The sequence below is a fragment of the Passer domesticus genome, chromosome Z, assembly GCF_036417665.1.
Source record: "Passer domesticus isolate bPasDom1 chromosome Z, bPasDom1.hap1, whole genome shotgun sequence".
NCBI lineage: Eukaryota > Metazoa > Chordata > Aves > Passeriformes > Passeridae > Passer > Passer domesticus.
In genome coordinates, this window is record NC_087512.1 from 57,622,159 (window position 1) to 57,643,153 (window position 20,995).

General features: G+C 36.3%; 1 protein-coding gene across 2 annotated transcripts in view; it reads left to right on the forward strand.

The window, feature by feature from the left end:
- Nucleotides 1–20,995, forward strand: part of ST8SIA4 (ST8 alpha-N-acetyl-neuraminide alpha-2,8-sialyltransferase 4) — a 53,677-nt gene that overhangs the window by 27,289 nt on the left and 5,393 nt on the right. The gene's annotated exons all lie outside the window — the stretch shown is intronic.

A 20,995-nucleotide genomic window follows, 5' to 3' on the forward strand; every position in this document is an offset into this window, starting at 1 on the left:
TGTGATAAGTGAATCTTAAAAATAATCTGAATTCAGTGTATGATGAAAGTGCTACATGTCTTCTTTGGGAAACAATTGTGAAGATAAAAAATACAATCTAAACAGCATCAGGGGTAAGGAAGCAACCCTGTAAATAATGAAACCTGGCAGATCTGAAAGTACAGAGCTCCTTCATAAAATATCTGGGATTTGGAGCGAACTTTCTCCTTTTGAACTTGGCCAGATGCTTGGGCAATTCAAAAACATTGATCAGAATCACCGAAAATGTTAATGAAACCGCTTATTAGAAAAAAGATGTATCCATGCTTTAAGCAGATATTTTTCTTTTTAACCCCATAATTAAACAAAACTGTCAGATGAAGTATCCAGTGTCTTTGTAACTACTATATATAGGCCTATGCCTGAAAATATATAGGTCTATGCCTGAAAATCATTCAAAAGATGATGGTAATGCAGTGTGTTCGTACATCAAATTATGTCAGTATAGTAATATTCAGCTTGAGTTCCTTGAAATGTGCTGTTTGTGGGGTGTAGGAAGATGCCTTAAAGTACTGCTATTGGCTTGTACACCATTAACTGATTGTGTAGCTGTACTTACTGTTACAGCAGCAGAGATAAGTCTAGAAGAGATGTTTGAACCTTTATCCAATGTAGTATGAAAGTAAAGCTTAGGCATAAATTATTCTTCAGGGTATTTTTCTATGTCTCATAGATTAACTGCTGCATTCCCTCTGTGATGCACTTCTGGCACTGGAAAAAGATCTATTGCCTGTGAAATTAGGGAATTCTTCAGAAAACTAGTATTTTATTACTGAGTTACTCAATTTTGTCAGACATTTAGACTTTAACTATTTATGGGCCATGATTGTGTTGAATTTTCCAGTATTCAAAATGTCTGTAGTATATAGTTATGGTTGTTTGTATGTGTATATAAAACTGTCTGAGATTGCTTCCAGTTTTCAAACAACAGTTTTAATTTCCATCTGCTAAATCTGGGTAAAATTATCAAATGTGAATGGTAATTCAGAATGTGCAGTCTTTAACTGGCCAGTTTGAAGGTCCTTTAGGGGGCTTTGTCTTAAAAAAAGTATTAGTACCTATATTGTCTCTCTGAATGAGGCAACAAAACTTCTGCCATCTGAATTATTGTGTATTAAGTGGATTAAGTGTATTTTAGATTATACCTAGCCGTGTCATCTGATATGACTGCATAGATTTGTGCAGTTACTGAATTTGTGTTTTAAACTCCACAGTAAATTTAAATTGATATGAAGAGCTCTTTGATTTAATGACCCTAAAATTTTATTAAAATATGGAGATATGGTGAATTTTGGGCAAAATAATTTTATATCTAATAATCAATAAGGTTAATGATTCCAACCTGACATGTTAAATACATATAGAGAATGTCTTATGCTGAAGGGTGCAGGCTCAAGGTTTTATAAAGTGTTGTCCGTATTCCTTTTAATATGCATCAAACTGTCAAATTTTTCTTTCATTAACCTTTAAAGCATATGGTGTTAGGCACTTTCTAAGGGCAGAACATAAATTTTCTTAGACTTCTGATATAATGATGCCAAATTCTTTATTTCTAATGCAGTATAAAGTTGTATTAGAGTTTTATCTAGTAACAGGTCAGTTTGGCTACAATCACAGCACTGCACTGAAATTCTCACTCCTGTTCTTCCTTCTTTTTTAATGAAAGAAACGTTATGAGCTGCACATAGTGTTCCAGAACTGCTATTGATCAGATAGTCTCTACTGATCAGTTGACTGAATTCTGAGATAATTTTAAAAAGTTTTTTCTGTCCATTATGCACTTTTTGGGTTAAAAAGAAGGTATATGTGGTATTGGAAAAAGAAACTACTGTTTTGCTGATTTCATGGTTAATAAAGCTGCTGTGAGTGATGAATGCTTCTCTAGAATCTCAGAAAGAATTTAGGTTTTAAAACCAGATTATATACATACAAGGTCCAGCACAATAACTATTTTTTAAATTAGTAGTATCATAAATGGCCATTGTATTCAGATTTTTTTTTCTTCAATAGATTTAGTTCAAGTGGTTACCTGTGATCATTTTTCCTTTATTTTTCTTTTTCACTTCTTGATCAGTAAGTTTTGAATATGAGATTTTGAAAGTGATTTGGGAGCCATTGCATGATTTTTTTCCCAATGTAGTTGGTACATTAAGTGGAGGTCAGTTAACTCCCAGAGCCTTGCACAGATCTTTTTTTGTGTGTGTGTGCTTCTGCTGTTGAATATTTGAAGACGTCTGTTGAAGAGGCTGAACACCACCAACCCCTTGCCCTGACAAGCAATACAGATTCAAAATACACTAGTTTTCTGTGATGTTTTTGCTGGTATTTCCTCTCCTAAATTCACAAAACAAAGTTCTCACACTCATCTTGACGTGTAAGAATGTTTTCTTGGCTGCTCTTCCAATTGGAGCCAGTAGGAAACTGGATATTTTGAACTATTAGTCACTCAGCAGCAGTATCACTGAAATTGCTTCACATTAGATTCCTTCTCATGTTTTGGGTATGGAACAATTGTGTGGAGATCCTGTGGGATTTGCCTGTGCTCTATTTATTTCCTCTTTGATGCTGCCTGTGAAAGAACAGTATTATCCTGCATTAAACATGGCTGAACTCATGCTGAAATCTCTGACTTTTGTCTATGTAAGGAGTATGCTGTACCTATTAATGGTCACTTTGAAGTGCAGGGTCTCTTTTTCTTTATTAGTCAAAACAAACAGCTATTCTTTGGATGCAGTGACCTTTTGTGCAACTTTACCACATCTTCAGAGTTCTTTACTCTGGGAGTTACAGAGGAAATACTTTCAGAAACTGAAACATGCAGAAATCAAGTAGTTTTCCAGCAGCTCTGTATTGAGAAACAGCTACTGTGAGTTATTTATAAACACTTCTGTTTATTTTCTTCCTGATAACAGACTTCCCTTTTCAGTTAACTGCTAAAATGTATTTATTAAGAAAAGATGTTTTGGAATAGATGGATGAATAAATCACCTGAGGGAAAAAAATGGCCATTACACTGAAAACAGAATTCTAAATGTAAAATTGCTGTGTCCTTTGCATCATGTATATAAATATTCAAAATACTGGGGAAAAAAATTCACACTAGCTACTTTTCAGTGGAGTACAGTCCTGGTTTTTTTATATATGTGGATGTTAAAAATAGGAGTTTTACATTATAAATACCCTTGTGCCCTAACCTAAGGTATCCTTGGAACTGGCTTTACGTTATACAAACAAATGGGAAGCCAGTTAGTTTGGATTTTAAGAACCTAATCTATTGTGTAAAGTTGTTCATCTAATCCCAATATCCAGTTCTATGCAGGGAGCAGGAAGTGATTTTGCTGACATGGCAACACTCCAGAGTTGATTTTTCAGTCTAGCAGCTGCTTTCTGGAGCAGCAACACCCCTGCATCTCTTAAAGATGTGCTCTAATCTTGTTTTAAAGTTTCACAGGATGAACTTTTATTTCCTTGGCACAAGTTCTTCTATTTTATCACATTTCTGAAAGATTTAGCAAGGTCTGTCAAGAGATATCACACTTTTTGAGAGTTTTCATTGGAGGCAAGGACAGTTGAAGTAGAGGACATGAAAGCAGAACTGACAATGCACTAAACTGCTTTTTTATATTTTTCACTCCCTGGTCCATTCTGCTAGGAAACCAAGATAAGTTTATAATGATAACAGGGATATTTCTATCCAGTTTTTAAAATTCTTATTTACCTTTTGACAATACACTTCTGTAAGTTTTTGTTTTGGGAGAACAGTTTTATCTCTTACTGAGGCAACTGCTTTGTTCCTTTTCAGCAATGTTTATATAGCTAACACTTATAAAACTTACTCTTCCCAGATTGATTTCAGGTTTCAACTAGTGAGAGCAACAGAATTAGTCATAAGAAAGAGTAGGAATGAAATTTTCCATTTCCAAGTTTTGTTGTTTAGGTTATCTACCATGAGCAATAGCGCTCTAACTAATGCTAATGACTCCTAGGAGCTAAGCAGGGAGTAACACATTTTTTATTCAGATAGTGTATCTGCAAATTTATATTTATTTTAAACCTATTTTGGTACTTACTGTATTATTTTTTTATTTCAAGTTGTTTTTATTTATTTTCCCTTACATAAAACCTGTGTTTCTGAAAACCATATAAATGTGTTATGACTCCCATTTGATCATTTCATACTCCTGTAAAAAACGTGTAGCTGTGCAATGGAGAAGCAAACTAGAAACATTTTTTGTAGTCTAATTTTTGATGAACCAGTAACAGGACGGGAATCCACAGAGAGTGATGTTGGCCATGTAGTATTAATAGAATTGAGAATACCTTGTCTTGGGATTATTTTTGACATATGAGATGAATTATCTTTTGCTTCTGGCTAGAACATGTATGCAAAAGGAAATTGTTAGGTTTCCTTCCTTTTTTTAAAGTGGTGCTTCCAAGATAAGGCAATAATAACCATTCAACTTTTTATTTTGATTGTAATGCCTTCCAAGAGTTTTTAAAGATGTTTGCATTTAGTTTTAATCTTACTGATCTTCTGTGATGAGGAAAGATTGTATTAAGCATCCAGCCATTAACAGATTTCTTCAAATGTTTAGTTAATTACTGAGGTGATGTGGAAATAAGCGAACAAAGCTATATGCACTGTATGGTTTGGCCTTTTGCTTTTGTCAATTCAAGTCATTGGGCTGTTAACATGAGTCGTGCTTCAGTGAAATAAAACTCTGGCACATACGTAAACAATGGTGTCAGTGTAGGAAGGAGCAGTTTGGCTTAGTGTCTTCTGTAGCCTTGTTTTTTAGTGCATATGAGTTCCTTCAAGAATGTTTAAATGGATTTGTTTGTCTCTGAGTTCTTGGTGGTATAGAGGGAGAGATTTAAGTGTTTCAGGTCAGAAGCACTGAGAAGTATGTGGGGATGTTTTGTCTGGAGTTACCAAGTGCTAAGACTAATGGCTGCTACCATCTTCCTGAACATTTGTACCAAAATGTACGTGCTGTGTGTTCTGTTTGTGGGTAAAAAGTTGTTAATAACACACCAATGTTTTGGCTGTGCCTGAATGGCACTTGCACAGCCTCAAAACTTCCCTGCCACCAAAGGAAATGCCATGCAATCCAGCATCATGCTCAGCAAGCAATGCAACTGTGGTAGCAGAATAAGAAAGTGGGAGATGGTTCTTTCATTCACCTAGAAAGCTGTCTTTATCTTCATTTCTGACTTGGTTTTGTTCTTCCTGTTCTCTTCCCACCCCACTGAGGAGGGGGAGGGGAGTGAGAGCATCTGGGTAGTATCAGGCCCCCATGTGAGGGAAGGAATTTGTTTATATGATACACAAGTCGTATATAGGCTTTTCAGAGGCTAAGGGAAGCCTGTTAGCGTGTTTCAGTTTACATCAAAGAATTAGAACGTGAAAAAAAGGGTGAGCATTGCTCTGTTTCAGACCCTTGTGAGGGTTAGGTCAGTACTGACATGCCTGGTGTGATGTTTTAAGAGCAGAACATGTCTTCAAAGAAAATAACTGATTCATTAGATGATAAACCTGGATTGTGCTCCTTTGCTGTTGGAAGGCTCACCGTAGTTGAGGTAGATGCTAGTAGTGCATGTGTTTTGGATGGAATAAGATTTGAAGTCTCTCACCAGTACTCATTTCCGCCCCATTCTAGACAGAAGTCTCTATCCCTCTCCATTGTGTCTTGTGTGTCCCTTTCAGCCGAAGTTGCTCCCGTGAATCCTGTTCTTAGGTATTATGCTTGTCCTTATCCTTACCCTCATTTGTAGCCATGAGGACCTATCTATACCCGTGTGGGAGGTTAGTGCTGTTTGGAATCACGTCAGTAATTCAATACTATAACACTGCTCTATTGAAGTCCTTTTCTGAGCTCTGGCCTTCTGTCTTCAACAGGTGAATTAATAGACCATAGGAAAAACTGGGAAAATAATAGTTACTTCTATAACGTGTAAAAGGGAATTACTTTAATTTCTAACTTCTAAAGCAATATTTCCATATTGCTTAAAATACAGAAATGTTAAGTATTAGTCACTTAATGTTTGTGAAACTGCCAAAACAGCTTATTGATGTCTTCTAGTATGTATTTAGTGGAAGCAAGTGTCATAATTTGCATTTTTGTATCATGTCTTCAGGGAAGTAGTCAAAGAAAATGGACTTAGCAAACGTTTTTGCTAGAACTTGCTTTTTCATTTCACATTTATTTGTACTTAATTGCCTTCCTCTGGGATACAGGGGACTTTCCAAAGAAAATGAGTAATCATTTACTTTTGTAAGAAAATAGGACCTGTAAATGAACCTGAGATACGGCCATACCAAAAATAAGTGCAGCCCTTGGTTTCAGAAATTTTGGAGGCTCACAAGGTGGGGGGTTTGGTTTCCTTTTTTTTTTTTTTTTTTCCATTTTGATATAAGTGTGGGCACACCCACTAGCAGAATTGGCAGAGGGGAAGTAAATGGGTGCTTCGCAGTCATACTGAAACCAACAGGTGGCACAGCTTGTGCTTGTATCAATTATTCAGTCTCAGGTGAAATGTAACACACAGATGGGCTAACGAGTTCGTAGAAAGATTCATGTGTGGCACAAACTTTACAGGTGAGGCCTTGCCTTTTTCACCTTTTAGTCTATAATGGACAGAGCATTGAAACACAATAGGAAAAAAGGTGGTTTACATAGCTGTCAATGACAAGAAGGTTTCAGAAAATAATCTCAGTGTTATCTTCTTTTAGAAAGCTAACAGTCATTTAAAAATCACTAAAGAGAAATCCTGAGGTCTGATAAAGACAGTAGTATCAAGGAGAGAAGCCCTCCCTCCATGCTGCAGTGTGTTCTCCTCTCTAAAAGGCATCCACTGGAAGATGTGTGAAACTCAGGGAGTGTAGCTGTGCTATCAAAAAATGAGTGCCAGGCAGATAGGACACCTCAGCCTGCTGCAGGAGTACTTCTGCATGCTGGCGCTAGAAATAAAATGTAGGATTGACCCATAGATTACTGGTGGCAATTGGAATTTCTGCTGCCTACAAGGGGTTTGTTGTGGGTTTCCAAAGAAGAGTTCATTTGCTGTAGTTTGTGGGTTTCCCCCAGGGATGTCTCACAGTGGGAGCAGATTCAGAGGGATGATGCTAGCTGGCTCTGGAGTCTGTTAGAATATGAACTGGATGAATTCAGGAGAGTGAGAACAGGTTTGAGAGGATATGGATAGAGGAAGTTTTGGTTCATGAATATGTTAATGTCAGCTCTCTGAAGATGTTAGTAGCAAACATCTTTTCCAAATTAATCTGTTAAAAGAACAGTAGGCTTCTCACAAGCAAGGATAATACATAAAGACTGGTGAAGAGTACAAAATTATGCCTCAGATCTCCTTGTGTTAACTCATGAGATTGCAGGCTATCATTGCTATTTTGGTAAAATCATCATTCTCTGAAGCAGAGGTGAAAGAGAACAGGAAATCTGTCTTTCTGGTTTTGTTTTCAAATTCTATAAACTTGTTCATAATATGCAAAGCAAGTTCTGGGCACAGAATATCTGGGAAATGTGCCAGTGTGTAAACACATATTATTTCTATAGCATTGATGACTTAAAGTTGAGTAGCTTGAATTCAGACTGAAGATCTCACTTCAAATGACTGTAGGTTACATGGTTGATGGTAACCTAGTAAAGCCAATATGCTATGATAGCATTGTAAGTAACAGGAAGACAGCTCAGATTTTGTTTAAAGGCTTTAACCAGTAATGTGATAACTATTTCCTTTTAAAATAATTCTAAATGCATTTACACAACCTTTTTTTTTCTTTTTCTAAATTTGCTTTGTTTTAATCTTTCAGTCTAGTGAAGTGGGTATATGGTTTGGTTCAGGATTCCTTTTTTCTTTATTTGATATATAACAGCACTACTAAAGTGAAAAATAGTAGATACCTGCCTACTGTATGTGTCTTTAATGCAGTGCAGATTTAAAGTGTGTGAAACCCACATAAAGAAAATAAAGCATGTTGTACAATACAGAGGACATGTTTCTATTTTTTTTTAATACTAGCCAACAATGGCAAAGTCTTTTGTCATTTTTCTCTATACTAATCTTGTATATAGTCAGAAGAGAAGATGATGCAGAAGGCTGTCAGATCAGAAAGCGAGCTAAAGACAGAAAATTTTGTGGAGTAAAAGCATCCATTAATCTTCTTCATTTTGACATTTCTCTTGGGAAGTTATTGCTTGTAAAATCCATAATGGGATCTGAAGCCTTACACATAGGTGTCATATTGTAGAAGTGACTAAAAACAGTTTTTTTCTTTGTGTATTGCATATCCTTGTGAAACAAGTTGATGGGCTTGGCAGAACTCCAGTCACATCCCATTGCATTTTAACGGGCATTTTGGTTGGTATTGTTTGCAATGAGTTAGAATTTAATAGGATGTGAACAGTGAGCATTCATTTATTCTTTAAAGACACTGGTCCTTTGGTGTGTGGATTCCTCTGTAATGTTCAAGTATGCTTTTCATATTTAATGGATTTTGTAAGGCAATCTGCCACTTTGAGTTCCACATGAAGTTGTGATGCAGTAAATTGCTTCTGTTCAAACACATTCTTCAGCACATGCTGGTACATGCTTCAGTGAATGTTTTTGACTGGTCAAAGGTTTTGTGTAACCTTTGGAGGTAAAGGAGTAACTTCTGCCTCCTCCATTTACTGAAGTAGTATGCTTCTATTTGTATGAAGCCTGCCTCTATCCAGCTTGGTTAATTCTCAGTTAGTTCATTCAGTGATGACCATGGGGTTTTTGATGATGTCTCGCTTCCAAGACAAATTTAAGAGAGGACACACTGTAATGAGTCGTCTCCTCTAAAAGAGTTCCAACAATGTCCCTGCACCAGTATAAAATTAATACTAGAAGAAAGTGGAGGAAAAACAAACAAACAAAAAAAACCCAAAAAAAAACCAAAACAAAACAAAACAAAACAAAAAAAAACAACCAAAAAACAAAACCAAAAAAAACCACCAAACTCCAAGAGTTTCTTAACAACAAAATGCCTGCAATGCAAGGAAGAAAAAACAACACTGAACCATCAGAGCTTGTATTCCGCCTCACATTCACAGAGGAATGAAAACCCAAAAATGCCTGAAAAATGGGGGAAATATTGGAGAAATACTTCTTCCCAATACATGGTTCAAGGTAGCACCAACTCTCATTCTGAGGGAAGTGGAGCTTCCACAGAGGAGTTCCAGCAGGAGACAAGACACCTGGTGGCTCTCTGGTATTGACCTCCTCTCCACAGCAGTCATGGCAGGCAAAAAACCTGGTCTGGAGCCTCTTGGTGTGCTTTCTCTTCCTTGGCTCCCTGAGGCTTGGGGCTGGAACAGGGCAGCCCTGCTCCCGCCAGTCCCACTCCATTTTCAGATCTGCAGCTGTTGAGTTCACCTCAAGGCAGATGAAAGATCTCTAGTGCAGCTTCTTCAAGCCAGGGAAGGGAAAAGCTTTTTGCCTGCACCAACAAAACCAAGCTGGCCAAGCACAACCAAACCTCATAGAGCCATGGAACAGATCCACAATGAGTCCTTGAAATTGTACACCAAAACCCCCGTAAGCTCCCCCCATCCCCAGCCCTGCACATACCCAGTCCTGGGCCTTAAAGGTACAGCAGTCATTTTTGGGCATAAAGCAGACAATCATAGAATAGACTATCATCATAAATCATTCCAAGAAAGAAAGTAAAATCAATAGCTTTTATATCTGATTAATCTGCTCTGGTTCATTTCACTGATCAAATTTAAGGTCCTGTAATGCATATTTTCTTTAATAATTTCTAAATAGGAGACTTCAGTTAAATAAAACTATTATTATTTTTTATTATTAAATCAAAACAGACCAGATTTTCTTCTATGTAACTGAAGTTATGTAGAGCTTCAATATGTTTTATATGTATTTATATATACAGAACTTTAAGAACTTTAAAATGTCTAACAAGTAGCATAGCAATGAACATGTTGTTTTACTGTATCCAGACCTGATGTTAGACATTACTGACTTCAGCTGTCAGTTTGGCACAAGCTGAAAGCAGTTTAAAACTGTTTATAGTCCAGTGAGCAAAAAGCATCCTGAACATATTCTCAAATTTACAGGCTGCACTTATCAACATTACTTTCAGTATCAGTGCCATTAATGAAATGCTTTCAGATGAGGGCAGAGTATTCATCCTAGGATCATCTTTCTTTTGTAGCCCTCTTAAAACGGAGTTGTTTTCTTTCGCCTACATTTATAACTGTTTTGTTAGGATTGGGCCCAAAATGGAAATTCAACACAACTTTTCCTAGCAAGCTTTTTCTTTTTTTAGGGTAAAATTAACAGGTGATGTAAGTGATGATTTTTTTTTTTAATGGGCTTTCAAGAATACAGGCCTGTGGAATGGATGTTCTAGGCAACAGATAAATTATTTTGAAGTCATCAAAGGCAGAATTTAACAATTTAAGTGGGTCCTTCCATTATTATCTTCCTGATTCCCTACTATGCATAGCGGATGCTGCATTTTATTCCTATTCTTCATATATTAGATTTTTCTTCTGAACATGACTGTATTTGCATTGTTTTGAAAAGAGAGAAAATTAGTTAGACAGGATTGTTTTCTGTTACAGAAATATATTAATTGGCCATTAGCATAAGAACAGATATTCACTCAGTAGGAAAGACTAGATCTAATGGTGAAAACTAGAATTAGGGCGAGTTACTCATTTTGATTGCAGCCCTCCAGTAATATTCTGATCAAATTTTCATAGGAAAAATGCTAATCAGTTATAATCTGTTGTAATGCCTTCATAAAATATGAAGTATTAATACTTTATATTATTAATTTTATGTCGTAAAATATTAAAAATTAATGTCTGTTTTTGAAATCCATATTTTATTAATTTAATCTGAAGTCACCTGTGTGTTTCAAAGCACTTAGCAATTTCCCTAGTCACTCTGGTAGACTGTTACAACTTTGCACTAAGGTTGCATAGTTGTTTTTTAGTCTACTGTCCTTAAACTGAATTTGTTATATCTTTGCTCCAACTGAAGATTTTTTCCATGTTCTTAATTTGACATGGCTTTCCCAGAAAAGCGTTCACTAATACAGTTGAAGAATTTTATCCCATCGGTTGCACACTTTTTACAAACTGTACAGGGATTCTTGGCTGAACAAGGCCATGATATTCTCCTGCGGGAATTGGACAGCTCTGGCCTGCAGATTACAGAGTTACTCTGAAGACCACATACCGTCCTTGGAAGAAGACAGATCACGTACTGGCCTCGAATAGATACAACAAGGAAGAATGAGCATTGTGCCAAGATGAAGCCAAATGCCAAGCATATCATGGGAACTGCTAATTTGGCACACCCTAGCTAAAAATGCTGTAGCATAACAACCAATCAGTAATTAACATGTATGTGTGAATATAGCTACTTAACCAATGAGCATTAAGCATTAGTGGCATGAGACAGTGTATAGAGAAGGATAAATACGCCAAAGTTGCTGAATAAAGTGGGACGACATTTAGCCACATTGGTTGTGAGTGTTGTTACTCAGCCGACTCTCCATGGGACCCTCCTCAACAAACCAAATTCCTCTTTCATTCCATTTGCCTATTTTTGGTATGGGAGAGAGATTTTTTTGGTGGTAATTTTTAATGGAATGTAAAAAATAATATAATTTTGTTATGCCTTCACCAATTCCCAGAAAAAGTCACAATGCTAGGACACATTTTGACAAAGCACAGAAGTTCAAGATTAGTATGAACATTTGGTTTTACATACCCAGCGGCACTGGTTCTGTGTAACCAAGTTACTATGCAGAACATGGGTCAAATTCATTTCTTGGTACCTTTGCTGACCTAAGTTATTATCATGGTTTGCTAACCTAAGTTATTATCAAGGGACAGCTTCAATAGTCTTTGAGGCTTGAATAGCTACTCTAAGTATAATAAGTTTACTTTCAGGAAGGGAATAAGGCTGATAGAAAATAGGCTATTTATTTATCATCTTGCCTGATCTCTGCCTATTAGAGTTAACCCTGTGGGTCAGGTGGGTTATACTCTTGGGTTCATATTTCTCAGTTTAACTCCAGAAATAGAAGATGTCACAGAGTGGGCTTGTGTTACTGTCATTCAGCTTGAGGATGGCTGCTGATAACAACCTTCCTAATGCCACAGACAAAACCCCTGCCAAGGAAATCCACTAGCCACATCCGTCACAGCTGGTCTGGATGAACCTCTGGGTCCATAAAATTTTCCAGTTATAGGGAACAGCAGCCATGTACCACCTGTAGATGAAAAAGGAGCCCTAGAAAATGATGGAGAGCAAAGGAATTCTTTCTAGCAGTTGTTACCACTCACAGCCAAACTTTTTCTTCAGTGGAAGAGTCTACTTCTAAAACAGACCCAGCAGGAACATGAGTCAAAATATAAGCTTAGGCTATAAATGTCCTAAAACCTGAAAATATCTGTTTCCTGTGACTGCCTTCCCATGTTGCTGTTAGGAAATGCTGGAGCTTTTCTGTACACTACCATTTTAGGGATTTTACCTGACACTTTCTCCCATTTCAAGCTTATTTCTCCGACCTTTTTGTAAGTTTCTGTGTGTGTAATGGTGGTAGGTAATTCTATTTTACTGAGTAGAAAATCAGGTTTTTAAGACGAAAAAAATACTTTTATGCCATTTTCAGTCTGATTATGAGTCATCCCTTTGCTTCATTGTTTCTGTTTAATCCAAACTAATACCAGTGCCCTTTCTAGAGAAGAAAAGAAGTAATATTTGCAACCTATACAAGAGGAAAAAAGGGCACTGATGTCCTCTGAAACCATTTGTAGCCCTGTTTATTTAAAATGTAGTTGCATTCTTTTTACCTAGTTTTATAAGCTGGTTCTAATTCTTAGAGTTGGGCCCAGTGTGCTTTCTAGAATGGCAATCCCACACAACTTTTCCATACAAGGTTTTTTTCTTTTGTCACTGTGCTTCATAATTAGACGTAGGTAAATAGTTTATCTTCTGAGGTTTCATGCAGAAAGAATGAAGCAAAGGAAAAAGAAGGACTATAAAATTATGGCAAATAGCTGTTTAATATTGATATTCAACCTGATGTTTCTATTTCTTATTAGTTTATCAGATGCTCTCTCTTTTGTGTTTTATCGTTGCTACTGTATGTTGCTAAAGATATTGTATGTCACTTAGATTTGACTGTTTATGTACCATTTGAAAACATCTCCTATCTGACATTTCAAATCCTTGTAAAATCATGCATGCTTCTTGATCACCATTTTTACATCTACCAGTCACACTGTTCAAATGTTCTCCAACATTTTTAAGGTTTTACCTTAGTCCTTAATATTTCCATATTTTTAAATGGTTCCATGGAACAAGGTAAAAATGAAAATATACAAAATAATAAATAGTGGTTAGAACCATTAGAACTGTAAAGGGAATTTTAAAAAGCCCAAAGAGCTAGCAGTTTTCAACAAATGTGTAACAAAAAGTAGTTTACTTGATGCAGGTTCACTCTGTATTAATCAAAACCAGATTTATTTGAAATTACACACTGGCACGTTGACTTTCATTTTATAGTTGTGAAGGCAGTTCATTAATTTATAATGTCTCTGTGGGGAGTAAAAGAAAAATTGTTGCAGTCTTGCAACACTGCAAGTTTATCACTGGTGGATTCTAGTGTATGGCTACAAAATGATTTTAGAAAATGTTTTTTGAGTGATTAGGATTTCTTAACCTGAAGGAACCATTAACATGTCTTCATATGTATATGAGCTGGAAATATACACTCACAGCCCAGAAAGCCAATGGTGTCCAGGGCTGCATCAAAAGGAGCATGGCCAGCAAGTCAAGGGAGTGCATTCTGCACAATTTTGCTCTGCTGAGACCCCACCTGGAGTCTTGCATCTGGCTCTGGAGTCTTCAGCAGAAACAAGACAGGGACCTGCTGCAGTGGGTACAGAGCAGGGACACAAATTATCAGAGGGCTGGAGCATCGCCCTTCTGAGGAAGAGCAGGGAGAGATGGGCTTGCTGAGATGGAGAAGAGAACATTCCAGGGACACCTTACTGTGGCCCTCCAGTACTCGAAGGAAGTCTACAAGAAAGCTGGAGAGGGAGAGACTTTTTACCGATCTCTCTAAGACAGGAAACAGGACAGTGGTTTTGGTCTGAAAGAAGGTAGGTTTGGATTAGACAGAAGGCAGAAATTATTATCATGAGGGTGTTAAGACACTGGAACAAGTTGTTCAGGGAGGTTGTGGATGTTCCATCACTGGAATTACTCAAGGCCAGGTTGGATGGAACTTTGGATGGAACTTCACCTGGTCTGGTGAAGTATGTCCATGCCCAGAACAGGGGGAGAGGACTAACTGATCTTAAAGGTCCCGCTCAACTGAATAAATTCTGTGATTCTCTAATTAATAGAATTCTATATTTTGCTCCATTATCTGCACAGTAGGCAGATATGTTATTGTACAAGTATGTCACAGAAATAAGATAACCATGGAATACCTCACTGGAAGATCTATCTCTTTCCGTTGTATTCCAGTAAGGAGCTGATCTGTCAGAAAAGAAAACCTTTTCTCCAGAAATTTCGCTCTTGACTTTCTGAGCCTGTAAAATGTATTCTAGGTCTGTTTTGCTGCACCTTTGCTATGTGTCTGTGTGCACATCTAGTGCAACTGAAATCTCAAATTATTTATAGATGACTTCTTCTAAAATTAAGCTATGTTTCACTCTTGAAAATGGTTTTGTGTGTGAGTTTAGAGAGCAATGTTTTTTAGCAGTGGCATATACTGTGCTAGAGTGTCAGTTGATGCCTTTGATGACTCTGAAGCAAGGGTAGTCGTTTCAGCTTCTATTCAGTAGAAAACTAACCATATTTACTGGCAAGGGTCAGGTCTCTTTTTCATGTAAATGGATTCCTGAGGGCTGAAATAATTTTTAAAATATGTTGATGGATATTCTTGGCAAGTTTCATAGAAATATAAGTAAGTAGGCTTTACTTTCCCTTATTGTCCTGTAGTATGATGTATTCAGCTCAAAACAGAGAACTTTTCTAACTACTGAAGAGGCAGATCAGATCAGGACAGAATCTTGACTTTTTGGATAGAGCTCTGATGGAGTTTCAACTCTTCATAAAGTGCATTATTCCTTTTAATGAAAAAGGTTTTCTGTGTCTGCTCTTTGAAAATATTGTGCCCTGAAAACTTTCAAGTTGATCTGGTGCACTCAGCAGTGCTTTTGTGCTCGGTGTCACATTTTCTGTGTTGTTTTTCACACTTTAATTCTTTCACTTTAGATTCCTTTGCAACAATCTGCACAAAGCATATCTCGGTAAGAAAACCAAAAATAGTGCATTTTTAATTAAAACATCCACAAAAATTGAGAGGGTAAATTGAAGAGTTTTTCCTGTCATTGGTGTGATTAATTTCACTGAAGATAAGAAAGCACAAGGAAAGGATTTGTTCTTTGAATTTGAAAAAGATAAGTGCCCTAACACTTGCTTTAGAAAACAGATGTTGGGTCCAAAAACATAAAAGTGGCTATTTAAGAGATCCCTTTCTAGTCTGTGGCCTTACCACTGCCAGGTGCCACACAGAAAGGCGGAAGTTAGAAACAGAGGAAAGATTACCCTGTGATACATGCATCATCTGTAGCTTAGCAAACCTTTGAGAAGGAGTTTCATCAGCACCACTGGGTTTATGAACACTGACAAGTTGTGAGTTTTTTTAGTCAGTTGGCCAATGGCATCCAAACATGCTATTGTCTTGAATTCCCAGTTCAGCGTTGCATTGTGTAAAAAGTACTTTCATGTGTTTATTTCAGACCTACTAATAAATGACTTTACTGAGTGAGTTATTTTTTATGGTTACAGTGCTTATGTTAAGGTAGTAATTAAATTCCTATTTGCCACCTTCACCACTTCATAATTTTGGAGTGTTTTGCCATCTTCCCATCTAGTTGTCTCTTTTTCAAGCTATGCTCTCCTCATACAGAGGTTACTTTATTCTTTGAATAGCATATGTTGCTTTACTCTGTGTCATGTCCTGTTCTGAAGTATTTTTTGAGGAAGTGTAATCAAGACAATATGCATCCTCTAGCTTCTCACACAGACACTCTTGAGTAATACTGAAATGTTTTGTCATCTTTCAAAATCTTTTTCCCCTACCTTCCTATTAATGTTAATATTTTAACTTCTCAAATACCATATATGATTTCTCAGAAAGCTCTTTTAAAAAATATTCTCTCTGTCTGTAAAAGGAACAGAATTTCAGTGACAGCCAGGTATGTTAAGTAGGTTTGCTTGAAGATCAGCTTGGATATCCCAAGAAACAGAGCTCGGTATATAATCTTTTGAGCTATTCAGAGTTTAAACATATATGTTTCCTCAGATTCAGCCCTGTCCAGAACAAGGAATTCAAAACCCATTGAAATATATGCAACCAGATTCTGAATCTCTTTATGTTATGACAATTTCACAATCATGCTTATGGAATTTGTAAATAAGGCGAATAAAGATGATAAGTACACTAAATTACCCGGTATTTTCATCATATCTGATTTTCTTTGTCTGAGACAACATTTCACTCTGAGTACAGCCATGAGAAAGCACATCTCATGTTTTAATTTAGTCAGAAGTCATCTATTCCACAGTAACAGGATAAACAATTGTAATTTGAATTCCCCATATGTATTTCCATTCATATAATGTAATGATGATTGGCATCAATAGTTGCATGTATTAGTCATTGTAATAGAGTCTCCTCAGAAGATCATTTTAACATTAACTATTTTTAAAATGGATGTCTATGGGTTTATGTGTTTATTTTAATTAAATTTTTGTCAATAGCTGCAAGAAGTCATTATCAGGTAGCAGCATGCTATTCAATTGACATTGCTGCGGCAGTCATGCTGATAGTAAAGCATTCCATTTTTATAAATATGAGGGTATCAGATGAAAGTCTGGTGGATTTGACTGTATATTTAACTATAGGTGATATTTTGATCTGGTAGAAACAGGTTTAGTATTTTTAAAGGCCAAAATATTGAAGTTCCATAAACTCAAAAACAAATGTGTCAAATTGGTCTTTTAACAGTGCTTATTGTTGTAGGTTGTAAATAATTTGTTTATCCATATTCATCAGGGCAGAATTTCACTTTTTCCATTGTTTTTTTTAAATGTAGACAGAGTTTCCCACTCAAGCACCTTTGAGCCCCCTTAAAGCACAAAAATTATTTGCCAACTGAAGCAAGCTAAACACTGAGCTACAGAGGTGGTTGGGCTGGAGCACAGGCCCAGCCAGCAATGGCTGAGGAGTCTTCCTTGGAGAAAGACATTGGACTGAGATCTATCAGAGGTCTGCTGACATTCCTTCCAATACAAATAATCTCATGATACTTCTAAAAGTCATTATTATTGAGAAGTTTAGGTTTTGTACCAATGCCTCAATTAACAATCAATTATTTATATAATTTTTATAGCTTTTTGTAGTATCTTAGTGGAGACAAAGAAGGATCTTTGACAAAAAATACATTTCTACATACAGAATTGTAAAACATGTCTTTTATTTATGATGTGGAACTGCATATAGTAACTAGGTTTCATTCAGGTAATAATAAAAAGGAAGCAAAAACATGCATGTTTAAAGCATCAGAAAGTATTTTTTTCATCTGAAATATAACGCCGGTAGAAATCCATTAGTGACAGTATTTCTTTCTAGTACTAACAGAAATACCAAAAATGTCTTTGATTATTTTAATTTTTTAATGTAAAATACAGTGAAACATGCAAGGGATCATTGTTCAGATTTTAAAATCATGTGAAATATATTTGAAATGTGTATGCTCTGTAAAAAGAAAGGATTGTAGAAGAGAGATCTATATTGGACTGTGTGAAAGTGTTCTCAGACATGTGGCTGTGATTCAGTACCTAATGTGTCTGAAGTGGGTAAGAATTTTGGAGGCAAAGATGCTTGGATTTGGGATGAGGAGCTGAGGTGAAACTAGACAGATTGATAGTAGGAGCACAAGGACATTGTTTCAGAAACCAGTACTTGTTCAAATATCCCTTCTTTTCATGTAAGAGGTATTTTTAGCAGTCCCCTGCTGTCAGCAGGGTGACCCTTACTCTTACAGTATATTATAGGGCTTTTAGTTACCTGTTGCAAACATGGTATTTATTAACAGCAATTTTATAAAATGCAAATACATGGACCTAAGTACACACCTGACCTTCCTTTCATTGCAGATGGTTCAACATACTATTTGTGCTGTTTTTCTCTTACCCTAGAGATTACTTTTCACTTTTGAGCATAAATTGAATTTCATGCTATCTTGCCAGTGTCTTTACTACATTACCATCAGTCATATATTTTAAGGTAATTTGAAGTGAGAACTCTTTCAATTCAAGCTACTCAACTTCAAGTTACAGGAATTATAGAATTAAAGAGTGTTTATGCATTGGCACATTCACTAATCTTCAATAAATTCAGCCTTCAGAAGTTGCTTTAGCATGAGGCATCAAGAAAATGAGTGGCGGTGCATTGCATAGCCAGTTACAGACTTCATAGTGATGACTATTTTGTCACATGGTGAGATCCACCCAATCCTGTCAGTTAAGCTGATGCTGTATCCAGCTGGAAAATCAGGAATTGGTCATGAGTGAAAATCTAGAGATTAGTTGTGAGAAACAAGAGAGATTCTTATTTGATTCTATAGTTAGTTGCCTCCTTCATGATGTAATATTAGTTGAACAGAAAATAAGTGCATCCCAGAAAAGTATATTAGGACAGTATCTTTATGCTTTAAAATAAAGCTATAATAAAACGCCAGAAACTAAAAACCGGTACAAAGATGCTTATTGCTTAAAGCATCTATAACATCAACCACCCCTAATCAGCCTTAACTCAGAGATTAGAGCAGGTACCTGAGTGACTGAAAAGTTGACACATATCTTTCAGAACAAAAATCACAAAGACTACTTGATATTTGTGTCCCCACTTGACAATTCTATTAATTCAAACAGATGTTGGGAGCCAGGAATTTGAAGAGATAAATTACCTTTACGAAGCATCAGCCTAGAGCACTGTGTGCTCCGTTTCATTTTTTGCATTTCTTTTTTTTTTTAATCTGATATATAATTGATCCCAAGTTACAAAATTTTTACATTATTATTATAAAAATTTTATGTTAATTACATCAAGTTCTGTATTTTCAATATATATATAGAGAGAGAGAGTTTGGGTATCTTTTCACTTTTAAGAAATACCAAATAGTTGAACTTCTGGTGTATAATACCTTAGTATAACAAACAGGAGAGAATATATGTTTTTATGCTCTTAAATTGTAAGAGGGTCTTCATTGAATCTCACTCCTTCATTACATACTTATTTCTGGACAGAAATGCTTAAGTAAGATGTAGTTTCCTTTTCATATTTACCTGTTTACTGATTTAATTTTCTGCCACGAGCATCCTATTCCTGAAAGGTTGAAATTCAGCTGGAATGATGGTGGTACCCTGTAGTACCAGATGCATCAATTTTGACTGCTGTTTGGCTTGAAACCCTCATATTAGATGGATGACTACATGAGATTAAAGTACCAACTTCTCAAGAGTTGGTACCAGTTTGTACCCACTACTGTTTGTACAAAAATTAAGTAATTAGCTTTTAAACTGTTCTGCCGTATCTGTGATATGAAGTGCTAAAAGTGTTCTGATTTCTTCCTCCAGCAACTTTTTCATAAATAAACTTATTTTCTAGAATGGAGTCTCCTTTGGTTTATCTTGTCTTAGAGTTGCAGTTTGTCAGAGTGAAAAGAAAACTGCTTAGCATGTTATGTCTAAAAAATGGTGTTTATGAAGACAATAAAAAATTTTATATTCATGTGTCATTTGTATATGTACCCATTCCCAACTGCATTCACCCTTAAATATGCTTTTTACCATCCTGTTTTTACACCCAAGTGAAATTCTCCCTATGCTGGCTTTGGAGAAGCAGTTGCTCAGCTCAGAACTGTTTTCTGCTTGCAGGGTCCTTCAGTTTTCAAAAAATAAACTCAGTGTAATGCAAACAAACAAACAAAAAAACCCCCAACAACAACAACAACAAAAAAGCCAACAACAGAACAAAGAAAATCAAAGAACTCACCAAAAATACCAAAGTAGCTTTCACATGCATACCTATCTATGATTCAAAGCTATGGTTTTGGCAAAGATTGAAACTGAAAAGGCTAGTTTCAATGGGATGGTTAATGTAACTGTTGCATTTTATCTATTGCTTTTAACATACTTTAAACTTTGATTAAAGTCATAGTTTTGCTGTCCTGTCTCATACTGGATGGTGGGACATTCCTCCTGCTACATCACAAATGCCATTATAGCACTCTGGATGTATAATTTTAAGTTTCAGCCTCATTGAAATGCCATTTAAAACAAGGCTAACTCTGGTCTGGTGGGTTTATCTCACTTGACCTTCTGCCTAGACTGTGGTAGAAGCAATTCACAGCCTACAACTAGGAGTACAGTGGCATACTGCAATGGTTTCACATTTGTGTGGTCATGCTAAGTCATACTTATTTCCCTCACTTGTAGTCACACATTTCCGCAGTCAGATCTCTACAGCTGTGTGCATGGTTGTTCTTTGTCTGAGGCAAAGGAATGACCAGGTTTAATAATCTAAGTGACCATTTTCATTTTCATAGAAAATACTTGTGTACTTTCTATTGAATCAGACACTGGGGGAGGTGTTTTACCAGCAGTAGCTGGCACTATTTTAATGATTTTAAAGGTTAAAGATGTAGAACAATGTTGGTGACAGACTTTGAGGGTAGTAACATGAGCTATATGCTGGAATCCAGTTACGTTTTCATTTGTGTCTTTGAAAACTCTCTACTGCTTTTAAAGCCATAACCAAACTTCTTGGTACTGGCTCAGGAAAATCGTC